This window comes from Dendrobates tinctorius, unplaced genomic scaffold (assembly GCF_039654945.1).
Source record: "Dendrobates tinctorius isolate UK_male_01 unplaced genomic scaffold, ASM3965494v1 ptg000037l, whole genome shotgun sequence".
Lineage (NCBI taxonomy): Eukaryota > Metazoa > Chordata > Amphibia > Anura > Dendrobatidae > Dendrobates > Dendrobates tinctorius.
The window spans coordinates 27,468,793-27,481,775 of NW_027361705.1; the positions used below are offsets into that span (position 1 = coordinate 27,468,793).

A 12,983-nucleotide genomic window follows, 5' to 3' on the forward strand; every position below is an offset into this window, starting at 1 on the left:
CAATTGTGAGCCCACTCCAGGTGTCTGTCCACCCCTTCCTTCTTCTGGGAGCTCCTCTTCATCTTGTGATTCCTGTTTTGAAATAAAAGGCAATGAATAGACATAAATTACAGAGATGATGGATTTTGGAAATAAAAACTTACAGTCAAACGCTGACGATGCGAGGGAGGGCTCCCAGAAGAAGATGTGCTGTCTTCCTGCTGGCCAGACTCCATGGCTGTGGGTGGTGTTACAGCTGCTGCCAGTGCTGCTGCTGCTGCATCTCTTGGGCGGCTGTTGAATAAAGAGAAACAAAGGGCCAATGAATATCTTGATATTCCATGGCCCTAGTTTGGAGGAATGGGGGATTTGATAATTACCGTCTCTCATCTGCTGCTGGACTCCCCTCCTCAGCATGTTCCATTTGCTGCTCCATTTGGCGTGGTGGTGGTGCTGATGGTGCTGCAGTGGTCTCCTGCCTTCTCCTGCGCCTGGTTGCTGTCTTGGGTGGCATGTTGGGTGTGGCTGAGGGTCCCACTGTCTTGCTTTTATATATGTGTCTTGTGGGCAGAGCTACTGAGCATGCTCAGACCAAAAAAACCGGATCCGGCGCATTGCGGCGCTCATAGGCTTTCATTGTGTGAAAAAGCCGGATCCGGCGTGTCCGGCTTTTTCGCCGGAGACAAAAAACGTTACAGTAGCCGTTTTTTCCAGACGCCGGATTGAGACACATTGCCGGATCCGGCGAAAACCGGATGAAACGCATGGCCATCCGGCGCAAATGCAAGTCAATGGGGGGGAAACCGGATCCGGCATTGCATTTCGCCGGATCCGGTTTCTGTCAAAAGCGCCGGATCGCGCCTGACGGCGAAAACCTGATGTGTGAAAGAGGCCTTAATCGCATCAATATATTAGGTGTCCTGATATCACAATGTACTACCTATATTACAGCAGTATTGCTTTTTTATTTCTGAGTTTTTCAAAATACTGAATTAATGTAAATGAAATACTAATATGCATTATATGCACACTAAGCAGATTGTACCATAAGGGCACAGTCACAGATTTTGTTGGACACATTTCTGCTACTGTTTTATTCATATGAGCGAGGTTTGCAGAAATGCATGCATATACATACACACCCTAAAAAATTAAATGTTTTGGAAAAAGTAAAAATTAAAGAGCTATTCCTATCCCTATTATGTTCCCCAGCTGGCAATACCTCTTAAAAGCCTGCTGCCTGTGTATATCTGGTGCATTATATGCCAGTTATTACCATGTACATCACTGTTCCGTTTTTCTCTTACCCCGAGGACTCTGACTTTATGAGTGTGACCGGCCTTCTGAGCGGCAGCGTAAAACGATTCACAGGAATGGCTCGATCTGGACGGGACAATCGCAAGCTCCTGTGCTATGTGTCGGCCGGGCTGGTGGGACTCTTCTTCATCCTGTATTATCTTGTATTGCGGGCCAGCACGTGATGGCCAAGGACCCTTCATTATAAAGGACGTTGGTTTTGTACAGACACCCGGTGACCCACAGGCGGAGAGGGGCTTTTGGCTTGATGTAAAAGCTGAAGGAGGGTCTTGGCACTTTAAATGAAACGCTTCAGCAGCAAGGACTGTCTATTAACCTTTGTGTTTCTCTTTTTAATGAGTAAAACGATCTCCTGGCAGATCAATAGGAACCACCGTTATGTTGATGATAAATCCTTACATATAGTTTTCACCCAAATCTTGACAATGTCTGTCTACTTAAACATACAATGTTATAACATTCCTGATAAAGAGCTTCCTGTTATTCTTCGAGTTCATCCATTGTTGGCATTTAGGAACCACACACTATAGTGGAAAGTCCATAGGATGAATACCAGCACTGTCAGTAAGTTATAACCAGTCTTAAGAGTTAAAAAGCAGCGAGAAGGATTGTGAAACATTGGAAGTATTGAACCTGGAAGACGCGTTTATTTACCATGAACCGCCGTTGTCCGAACGTTCCAGTGTTTCACATGCCTCTTTGCTGCTTTTTAATGCTCTGAAATGAAATTGTGGTGTTTTTATGACCGCTGAGTGCTGCAATTGTCTTGTATGTTTTACACTTTACAGGACATCCTAAGAGATTCCATTGACTTAGAACTGGGCACTTGGGGTCTGCATGGAAGGTGGCGCAGGCTACGCCACTCTTGCTTTCAAGAAGAGAATCGCTAAGAATCTGAGAGTAGCAGTGTGTACAGATCCTGCAATGTAAATATAACCTCTGTAAAAAGTTACATGCATTACTTTTATTGCTTTGTACTTTGTTTTTGCATTACATCATGCTTTATAGCGTCTTTTCATCTACTGCTGCCTTGACAATGCACTGCCTCTCTTACTGAGTGCAGTGGAGGAGCTGCTTCCATTGGGAACCAGCAGAATTGTGAATGTAGCTCTTAGATAAAATGCAGGCTGTAATGGTCACCATTCACATTAGATGGGTGCTGGCAGACTCTCCCATACACAGGAGCACTCTTTCAGTGACAAAGTCGCAGACTGACGCCTTGGCTGGCAACTTATCTCTTTGTGAAAGCAGACATGCCCAATCAACTTCTCCCCGTCCAACAGTCAATCAGCACCTCCATACACATTAGATACAGGCACAGCAGGTGCTGGTGGACACGGCTGATGTACACAGACATGCACAGCAGGTTCTGGCGGAAACGGTTGGTACACAGACAGGCACGGCTGATACTGGCAGACAAGGCTGGTGTACACACAGGCACGGCAGGTGCGGACAGACACAGCTGGTAGACGGGCACGTCAGGCGCTGGAAGACACGACTCGTACACAGACAGGCACGGCTGGTGTACACAGGCGTGGCAGGTGCTGGCGGACACGGCTGGTGTACACAGGCGTGGCAGGTGCTGGTGGACACGGCTGGTGTACACAGGCGTGGCAGGTGCTGGCGGACACGGCTGGTGTACACAGGCGTGGCAGGTGCTGGCGGACACGGCTGGTGTACACCGGCGTGGCAGGTGCTGGCGGACACGACTGGTGTACACCACCAGCACCTGACACGGCTGGTGTACACAGACAGGCGTGGCAGGTGCTGGAAGACACGGCTGGTACACAGATAGGCACGGCAGGTTCTGGAAGACACGGCTGGTACACAGGCACGGCAGGTTCTGGAAGACACGGCTGGTACACAGGCAAGCAACAGGTGGGGGTGCCTTAAATAGTGTCTCCCAGCTATTAGTTAAAGACAATGCGTGCTGTCTCTTAAATAGATCAGGAGTGCGTACGCACCTTAAGCACTGTGCCTGGGGATCTGCCAGATGTGAACAGACCGCAGCAGGAGGAAGTGCGGGCCAAGGGCCGGGGTGGTGAGTTGCCGTCCCTGCCGGAGGAGAGGGTGGGGGAATCGTGCAGACACACCAACACTACAATCAGCGGAAAAGTGTAATAGAAACACGTCACCACTTCTGCATTTTTCACCCAACCTTCGTTTGGGCTTACAAATACAGATGTAAAATACTGATCAAATACTGAACCTGTGAATGTGGCCCTAAATGGTCTTCTAAAAACTGGCAATGGTTTGGGATTTGATTTTCGAGTCCCATCTTCAACCCAAAAAGTCCAACTATCTCATCTTAAAAAATAAATAACAGTCCATAGCAGTGCTCCACCTGGTCCATCAAGAGTCACTCATCTCATCAGTCCACAAAACCTTTGAAGAAACTGTCTTGAGCTATATCTTAGCCCAGTCTTGGTGTTTCCACTTCTGTCTCTTGCCCAGTGGTGGTCCGAGCTCAGCCTCCTTACCTCAGCCATGTCTTTGAGCACTGATCACCTTGTACTTCTGTGTCTTGCTCAGTGGTAGTCCGTTCCAGCCTCTTTACATCGGACATGTCTCTGAGCACTGATCACCTCTTGTACTTCTGTGTCTTGTTCAGTGGTGGTTGGTTCCAGACTCCTTACATTTACCATGTGTTATGAATGGGCACCGAGGAGGATAGCAGGCCCAAGCTAAGCCACAGAAAACTAGAGAGGATGGTAATTAAGCGGATCGCAGACCCCTGATCCTGTCCACACAACTTGCAGTAGCCGTGGAGCATGCCTACCATGATCTTAGACGCCTCGGCACATCCGGAGAGCTAAGCCTAAAGCAAGAAAGGGGAAATCTAAACTGCCCTGGAGCAGACCCCAAAGGAATAGATAGCCCCCAAAAATATATTGTCGGTGAGACAAGATGAAAACAGAAACGCAGGCAGAAAAATAGACTGAGCAAACGATGGGGCCCACACTGACTAGACAGGACAGGAAAGGAAAGACACTGTCTGCAATCATGCAAAAAAACACTGCAAAAAGTCCAACACGTCTGATGCACAAAAACACTGAAGTCGCATGACTTCGCCCCCACTATATCAGCACTCTGGTATATTCTGAAAGCAAAGCAAAAAGAGACCAATATAACGGGACAAAACAAACTGGCCCATGCAGTAACATATGGGCGGTGATTCAGCACAGCCCCAGCCGGAACTGGCTGACCCGCACAAAGCAGAGATAAACAAAACCAGATCAAATGCAAACAGAATAACCAATGAACCACTTAGCTGGACATGCAGGGAAAGAGCAGGAGACATCAGACCGCAGAAGGAATTGGAAGAAGATCGCCAGCAGGGATAGAGGGAGTCAGCTGTCTTAAATCCCAATCAGAAACCCCTGCTCTCCAATCGTCTTCCTCATTATCAGGTGGCAAGCCTCTGTCAATCAGATCAGCTCCACTACCTCCAGTAACCACCAGAGGGAGTCCAGAAAGAGAACACACAACCCCTCTGTCAATCTGACCAGCTCCACTACCTTCAGTAATCACCAGAGAGAAGCCAGAGAGAGAATTCACAAGAGCCATGTCTCTGAGCACTGATCACCTTGTACTTCTTCTGTGTCATGTTCAGTGGTGGTCCGGTCTTGACCTCCTTACATTGGCCATGTCTCTGAGCACTGATCACCTTGTACTTCTGTGTCTTGTTCAGTGGTAGTCCGGTCTCGGCCTCCTCACCTCGGCCATGTCTGAGCACTAAATACCTTGTACTTCTGTGTCATGTTCAGTGGTGGTCCGTTCTCGCCCTCCTCACCTCGGCCATGTCTCTGAGCACTGAACACCTTGTATTTCTGTGTCTTGCTCAGTGGTGGTCGGGCTCAGCCTTCCTTACCGTGTACATCTGGGCCTCCAGGGAGGTTGCAGTACTGGAATATGGCAGCACTGGATGATAATGGCTTACCGGTCACTTCATGTTTCACTCTTCTCAAATCTTTGACAGTTAGTCTTTTTTTTTCCCAACACTTTTTTGCCACCTTCTTGTATATTTACAGGAACGTTTTTGATGGTTCTGTGATTACACCACAATATCTTACCAATTTCAATAGTGTTGCACCCTCTGTAAGACTTGTAACCATTTTTGACTTTTCAGAGTCAGTTAATTCTCTTTTTTTGGCCCATTTTATCTGCGGAAAACAAGCTGCCTAATAATTCTGCCCACCTTGATAAAGGGTGTTGATATCATTAGGCCTCACCTTCCATCATTACACCAATGATGAAGCAAATCACCTGATCTACTTCATCCAATAGGAATTCATGTTTATGCATCTTCATAAAAATGATGATATGGTCAAAATACTCAATTGTCTAATTCTGCTCATGGTGTGAGAGTGGATCTGATGGACATAGCCTATCCTTGTGTTACAGGCATGGCTGTTCATTTCACAAATAGAAAAAAATGGGCTAAAAGCCCTAGCCAGCTCACCAACCACAGCCACAGCATGGAACCTCGTCTGGACCAAACGATAGCTGATAGTAGACAAAAAAACATGAGTCCAGCTGATAAAATTTCTTGCTTTATTGAAAAAATTAAAATAGTACAGCGGCTTACTCCTCAAGAATGGATGGATGTGCTGTGAGGCACTGGAATAACAGCTACGCGTTTCGACCCTACATGGTTGATAAAGACCCATGTAGGGTCGAAAAGCGTAGCTGTTATTCCAGTGCCTCACAGCACATCCATCCATTCTTGAGGAGTAAGCAGCTGTACTATTTTAATTTTTTCAATAAAGCAAGAAATTTTATCAGCTGGAACACCCCTCATGTTTTATGGCTGTTCATTTACATGGCTGGCAAGAAATACTGAAGGTATAGCCATACAAGACTTTACCAATGATGAGAGCTGAGTAGTGTAGTTGCCAATAGATATGAAGACAAACCATATGTGCTCTCTGCCATTTTGGGGTCTATCCTGGAGACCCACCACCAGACCTGTGCTACCTTTTTAGGATATCCTGCCTTAAGGGTTCCCAAGGCTGTGACTCTCAAGGTGTTGCAAAACTAGAATTCCCATCTTGCCCTGACAGTCGCCCACTTAAAGATCTGGTTTGATAGTAAAACATTGCGGTAAGAGGTCCTGGTCCTTGGTCTACCCATCAAAGGCTTTGAAAAGGCCAATTTCCAATTAGATTTAAGGGATCGCTTCTCACCTACCTTATTTTTTTTAATTAAGTACATAATTGGATGTGTCCCTCTCCCCATTGTTCTTAGATCTAATTCTTCTTCTGATAACCATACAGGAGAGCAGATCTCTTAAAAGAGATGATCTGCCACGGGCCCAGGATTCTTTTCTTGTGGACATGTCAACCCAGAAAATTAGCTTCCTATTACTGTGGAAGCATTTGATGAAATCTCATCCACATACTACTGACTAAATCCATAGTGTAAACTGACCAGGGCTTCAAAATTGAAATCGGCAGCAATGATATGGCATCGTGGATACGTCCTGCAAGAACATAACCTGAAGGTTTGGGCCGTTTTCGGTCTGTTATTTTCAGAAAGAAATTATAGAAAACTTTTAACTGAATAAAACCAATACATTTTTGTGTATTCACAATATTACCTATGACTACATCTGTCCTGATAAAGAATGTATAGGTTGTATAGACTATATGCAGATTGCCTTTTCAGAAAGGGAGAAGACGAACTCTAGTGCCATCTATTGGAATTAGCAATCTGAAAGTCAATATTGCTCTTTTAACAAGAATTGCCACATGACTAAAGGGGGTTTTACACATAGCGATATCGCTATAACGTCACCAATTTTGTGACGTTATAGCAATATCGCTAGCGATATCGCTATGTGTGATGCCTCCGACCGGCTCCCCCGCTGTCCATCGCTGATCGCGCGAGAATGTCCGGCTCCATTTCTCGTCGTCAGCTTCCTGCTGGGGCTTCCTGCTGTGACAACGAGCGACACTTGGAAGCGGACGGAGGACGTCAGGATTGCTGTGTGTGAAAGGTAAGTATCGTGCGCTGCGTCGCTGCTGCATCGCTGTGAGGTCTGCCTGTGTGACAGCTCACTAGCGATCATTTAGCGATGCACCAGCGATCCTGACCGGGTTGGATCGCTGGTGCATTGCTAAATGTAAAAGGGCCTTTAGAATAGTTAGCCAAACCAGAAGCGCCATTTGCATACATGTTTCGGTGTGTTTGTACCTCATCAGTGCAAAGCAGGAGACCTGGTTTGGCTGATCGAGAAGCCACTAACGGGATTTAACGGGAAACATTTTTCTTTGTGGAGAGTGTCAAGCTCGTGTAAGGAGACTTCTTGCCCAAGCAATGTTCCTCTTGGAATTTAAATACACTCACTGGCCACTTTATTAGGTACACCTGTCCAACTGTGTGTTAAGACTTAATTTCTAATCAGCCAATCACATGGCGGCAACTCAGTGCATTTAGGCATGTAGACATGGTCAAGACAATCTCCTGCAGTTCAAACCGAGCATCAGTATGGGGAAGAAAGGTGATTTGAGTGCCTTTGAACGTGGCATGATTGTTGGTGCCAGAAGGGCTGGTCTGAGTATTTCAGAAACTGCTGATCTACTGGGATTTTCACGCACAACCATCTCTAGGGTTTACAGAGAATGGTCCGAAAAAGAAAAAAAATCCAGTGAGCGGCAGTTCTGTGGCCGGAAATGCCTTGTTGATGCCAGAGGTCAGAGGAGAATGGGCAGACTGGTTCGAGCTGATAGAAAGGCAACAGTGACTCAAATTGCCACCCGTTACAACCAAGGTAGGCAGAAGAGCATCTCTGAACGCACAGTGCGTCGAACTTTGAGGCAGATGGGCTACAGCAGCAGAAGACCACACCGGGTACCACTCCTCTCAGCTAAGAACAGGAAACTGAGGCTACAATTTGCACAAGCTCATCGAAATTGGACAGTAGAAGATTGGAAAAACGTTGCCTGGTCTGATGAGTCTCGATTTCTGCTGCGACATTCGGATGGTAGGGTCAGAATTTGGCGTAAACAACATGAAAGCATGGATCCATCCTGCCTTGTATCAACGGTTCAGGCTGGTGGTGGTGGTGTCATGGTGTGGGGAATTTTTTCTTGGCACTCTTTGGGCCCCTTGGTACCAATTGAGCATCGTTGCAACGCCACAGCCTACCTGAGTATTGTTGCTGACCATGTCCATCCCTTTATGACCACAATGTACCCAACATCTGATGGCTACTTTCAGCAGGATAATGCGCCATGTCATAAAGCTCGAATCATCTCAGATTGGTTTCTTGAACATGACAATGAGTTCACTGTACTCAAATGGCCTCCTCAGTCACCAGATCTCAATCCAATAGAGCATCTTTGGGATGTGGTGGAACGGGAGATTCGCATCAGGGATGTGCAGCCGACAAATCTGCGCCAACTGTGTGATGCCATCATGTCAATATGGTCCAAAATCTCTGAGGAATGCTTCCAGCACCTTGTTGAATCTCTGCCACGAAGAATTGAGGCAGTTCTGAAGGCAAAAGGGGGTCCAACCCGTTACTAGCATGGTGTACCTAATAAAGTGGCCAGTGAGTGTATATAAATAGCCTTTTCAGAGACGAAGAGGTCACAAACTCTAGTGCCATCTATTGGAATAGCAATTTTAAAAGCCATTATCAACCATTTAATGAGCCTTGACTTAGGGTAAAATGTCAAACCGGGAACACCATTTGCACACATGTTTCTGGAGGTTTGCTTATCATCTGTGCAATGTGTGATGTAGAAATTTGGCAGGATAAAACACCTCTGACAGGTGATCTAAGGGAGAACGTTTTTCCTTGTGGAGAATACCTAGTACCAAGCTCCTCCTTGAATAGCATTGCATGGTCTATATATCTCCTTACACTGACTTGGCAGTTTCCACAAGGAGAATGTTCACTCTTGTCAGAGGCCTCTCAACATAGAATAAAAGTAATTTTGAACCAGTAGGTGGAGGTCAAAATGGAGCAGTGCCTTGAGTGTGTAATTTACTTTATTTGTTAATGGAAACCCCCCCCCCCCCATTTTTGATAACCAGCCACAGGAAAGTGGACAGCTGTAAGCTGGTCTTATTAGGCTGGGAAGAGGATAAATATCCATTGACCTTCTTAGCCTAATAATATCATCCCCCAGCTGTCTGCTTTGCCTTTGCTGGTTATTAAAAAATGGGGGAGGAGGGTTCTAAAAAAAAAATGTTGTTGGGTCCCAACTTTATTACCTGGCATCAAGCCCAGGGGTTAGTAATGAAGAGGCATCTTATCACACAGCCCCATTACTAACCCAATAATCAAAAATAAAGACACAGAAAAAAAATTTTTTTGAATAAAGACTCCCCAATACATTCTCTGGTTTACACTTATTATTAAAAAATAATTCCAGCAGATCCAACACAATCCAATGTGGTAAACCACGATGTCCAGGGTTTCTCTCCTGCAACCTATGAAGCGTTGTTCTGAGAATGACGTTTCATAGGTTACTTGCGGTCATGTCTCACGCGTGATAATGTAATATTTTTTTTAGGGGCCCCCTATTTATAATAACCAGCAAAGGCAAAGCAGACAGCTGTGGGCTGATATTAATAGCCTGGGAAGGTCCATGATTGGCCCCTTCCCAGCATAAGACCTGCTTTACAGCTGTCTGTTTACCTTTGGCAGGTTATTATAGATAGGGGGGACCACACATTGTTTTTTAAAATTTATTTTATTCTTTTCCACTTTTCCACACTTGAGCAGCATCGCCACCCGTGATCCTGCGGTTGTACAGGCCGGGTCACAGGTGGCGCCGTCCAATCACAGCCATGTCAAAACTTGGCATGGCTGTGATAGCTCTGGAAACGCTCACAGCTTAAAAGCTTGTTGATTGACTGCGCTGCAGCATTTCAACAAAGTTTATTCGGCACTGAACCAGAATAGTAAAATGGATTTCCTGAAGAAAAAAAAAGTCGGTGTTTGGTACAGGACACTAGCTATCTGGTACAAACCTTAAACTTTACAGTTTGGGTGCTCTCATCCCTAGTCTTGAAGCTCAACAGTCCCACTCTTTGTTCACGGGGGCGATCACGTCTTGTCAAATGTATTTGGCAAGCGCTTATTCCCCTATCCCATTTGAGAACACATGCATGTTTGTCCAAGTCAGGGGTTAATAAAAAAAAAAAATAGCGGTCAGCTCTCTGCGCGAAGGGTCATATGATTCTATTGAGCAATTATTTGGCCATATTATGGCAACTTTATTTCATTTATTTTTGGCAATCTTAATTCAGTTGCTACAATACATTCTTTGGTTGATGATACAGTCATAAGTCTTATACTGAGTTTAGTATTAGTGCTTCCTTTAGTTTTATAAGGTCGGAGCGATGCTCATCTACATGATATGTACATGTGGATCTGTTTCCTTTTCGATTGCCCTGTAGCTCTGGACCCTGAAGGTGAGCTCCGATCAGTTGCCGCACCAGTGATCACCTTAGTTTTGTTAGCGGCTCAGCATCTTTCCTTATAAAGGATGATGTCCGTGTCAGGAAATTAGTAAATGGAAACTTTCTATATATGTTCTGTTATTGAATGCCAGTTTATTCAGAGGCCAAAACCCTCTTTTGCATGTACTCGATAGTGAGGATACCGGCTGTAATACAAAGGGTCTACAGATACACTTCTGGGACACATTATACACTCACTGGCCACTTTATTAGGTACACCTGTCCAACTGTGTGTTAAGACTTAATTTCTAATCAGCCAATCACATGGCGGCAACTCAGTGCATTTAGGCATGTAGACATGGTCAAGACAATCTCCTGCAGTTCAAACCGAGCATCAGTATGGGGAAGAAAGGTGATTTGAGTGCCTTTGAACGTGGCATGATTGTTGGTGCCAGAAGGGCTGGTCTGAGTATTTCAGAAACTGCTGATCTACTGGGATTTTCACGCACAACCATCTCTAGGGTTTACAGAGAATGGTCCGAAAAAGAAAAAAAATCCAGTGAGCGGCAGTTCTGTGGCCGGAAATGCCATGTTGATGCCAGAGGTCAGAGGAGAATGGGCAGACTGGTTCGAGCTGATAGAAAGGCAACAGTGACTCAAATTGCCACCCGTTACAACCAAGGTAGGCAGAAGAGCATCTCTGAACGCACAGTGCGTCGAACTTTGAGGCAGATGGGCTACAGCAGCAGAAGACCACACTGGGTACCACTCCTCTCAGCTAAGAACAGGAAACTGAGGCTACAATTTGCACAAGCTCATCGAAATTGGACAGTAGAAGATTGGAAAAACATTGCCTGGTCTGACGAGTCTCGATTTCTGCTGCGACATTCGGATGGTAGGGTCAGAATTTGGAGTAAACTACATGAAAGCATGGATCCATCCTGCCTTGTATCAACGGTTCAGGCTGGTGGTGGTGGTGTCATGGTGTGGGGAATTTTTTCTGGGCACTCTTTGGGCCCCTTGGTACCAATTGAGCATCGTTGCAACGCCACAGCCTACCTGAGTATTGTTGCTGACCATGTCCATCCCTTTATGACCACAATGTACCCAACATCTGATGGCTACTTTCAGCAGGATAATGCGCCATGTCATAAAGCTCGAATCATCTCAGATTGGTTTCTTGAACATGACAATGAGTTCACTGTACTCAAATGGCCTCCTCAGTCACCAGATCTCAATCCAATAGAGCATCTTTGGGATGTGGTGGAACGGGAGATTCGCATCAGGGATGTGCAGCCGACAAATCTGCGCCAACTGTGTGATGCCATCATGTCAATATGGTCCAAAATCTCTGAGGAATGCTTCCAGCACCTTGTTGAATCTCTGCCACGAAGAATTGAGGCAGTTCTGAAGGCAAAAGGGGGTCCAACCCGTTACTAGCATGGTGTACCTAATAAAGTGGCCAGTGAGTGTATATACTTTCATTCACATGGACACATTTTCTGCTGCAGTCTTTGATGTGCGACAAGTCCACGAGATCCGATTTGTCATGGATTTCACCTTTTGCAGTAATATTTGCAATACACATTGACATGCTGGGAATGTAAAATCCACGCAGCTTGGTAAAATCTCATTAATGTGCTGCTACTGGAATACGCTGAAGATTATACACTTTCAAATCTGGATGAAAAATCCAAAATGAGCAATCGATCATGTTCTGATGATAAATAGTTTTCTTAATTGTTTTTGAACATTTTTTTTTAATTTTCCATATCAATACCAAAATTAACCAGAAGCTACCAGCACCTTCATGCTGCACAAACCACAGGCAGCATGAATCAGACGCTGACTCCTTTATTGCAGCCATCTTTGTTCCAGTCTAAAATGCTGCAGTGCTTCAGAGAACTTGTATTTGTGAAAGCCGGCCGAGGATGACTAGTCCAGGAGGCAGGACCCATAATAATAATAATCTTTATTTTTATATAGCGCTAACATATTCCGCAGCGCTTTACAGTTCATACACATCTTCATCACTGTTCCCGATGGGGCTCACAATCTATATTCCCTATCAGTATGTCTTTGGAGTGTGGGAGGAAACCGGAGTGCCCGGAGGAAACCCACGCAAACACGGGGAGAACATACAAACTCCTTGCAGATGTCCTTGGTGGGATACGAACCCAGGACCCCAGCGCTGCAAGGCTACAGCGCTAACCACTGAGCCACCGTGCTGCCCATCAGCTTCTCCCCACTTCCCTGGACTGACAAGTGTA

At 45.6% G+C, this 12,983-nt stretch overlaps 1 protein-coding gene across 1 annotated transcript in view; it reads left to right on the forward strand.

Moving 5' to 3' along the window:
- SIRT3 (sirtuin 3) overlaps positions 1 to 1,374 on the forward strand; it is an 84,734-nt gene extending 83,360 nt beyond the window's left edge. The window contains exon 13 of the transcript XR_012231834.1: positions 1,293 to 1,374. The gene's annotated coding sequence lies outside the window, so the exon portion shown is untranslated. The remainder of the gene's footprint in view (positions 1 to 1,292) is intronic.
- The last annotated feature ends 11,609 nt before the right edge of the window (positions 1,375 to 12,983 follow it).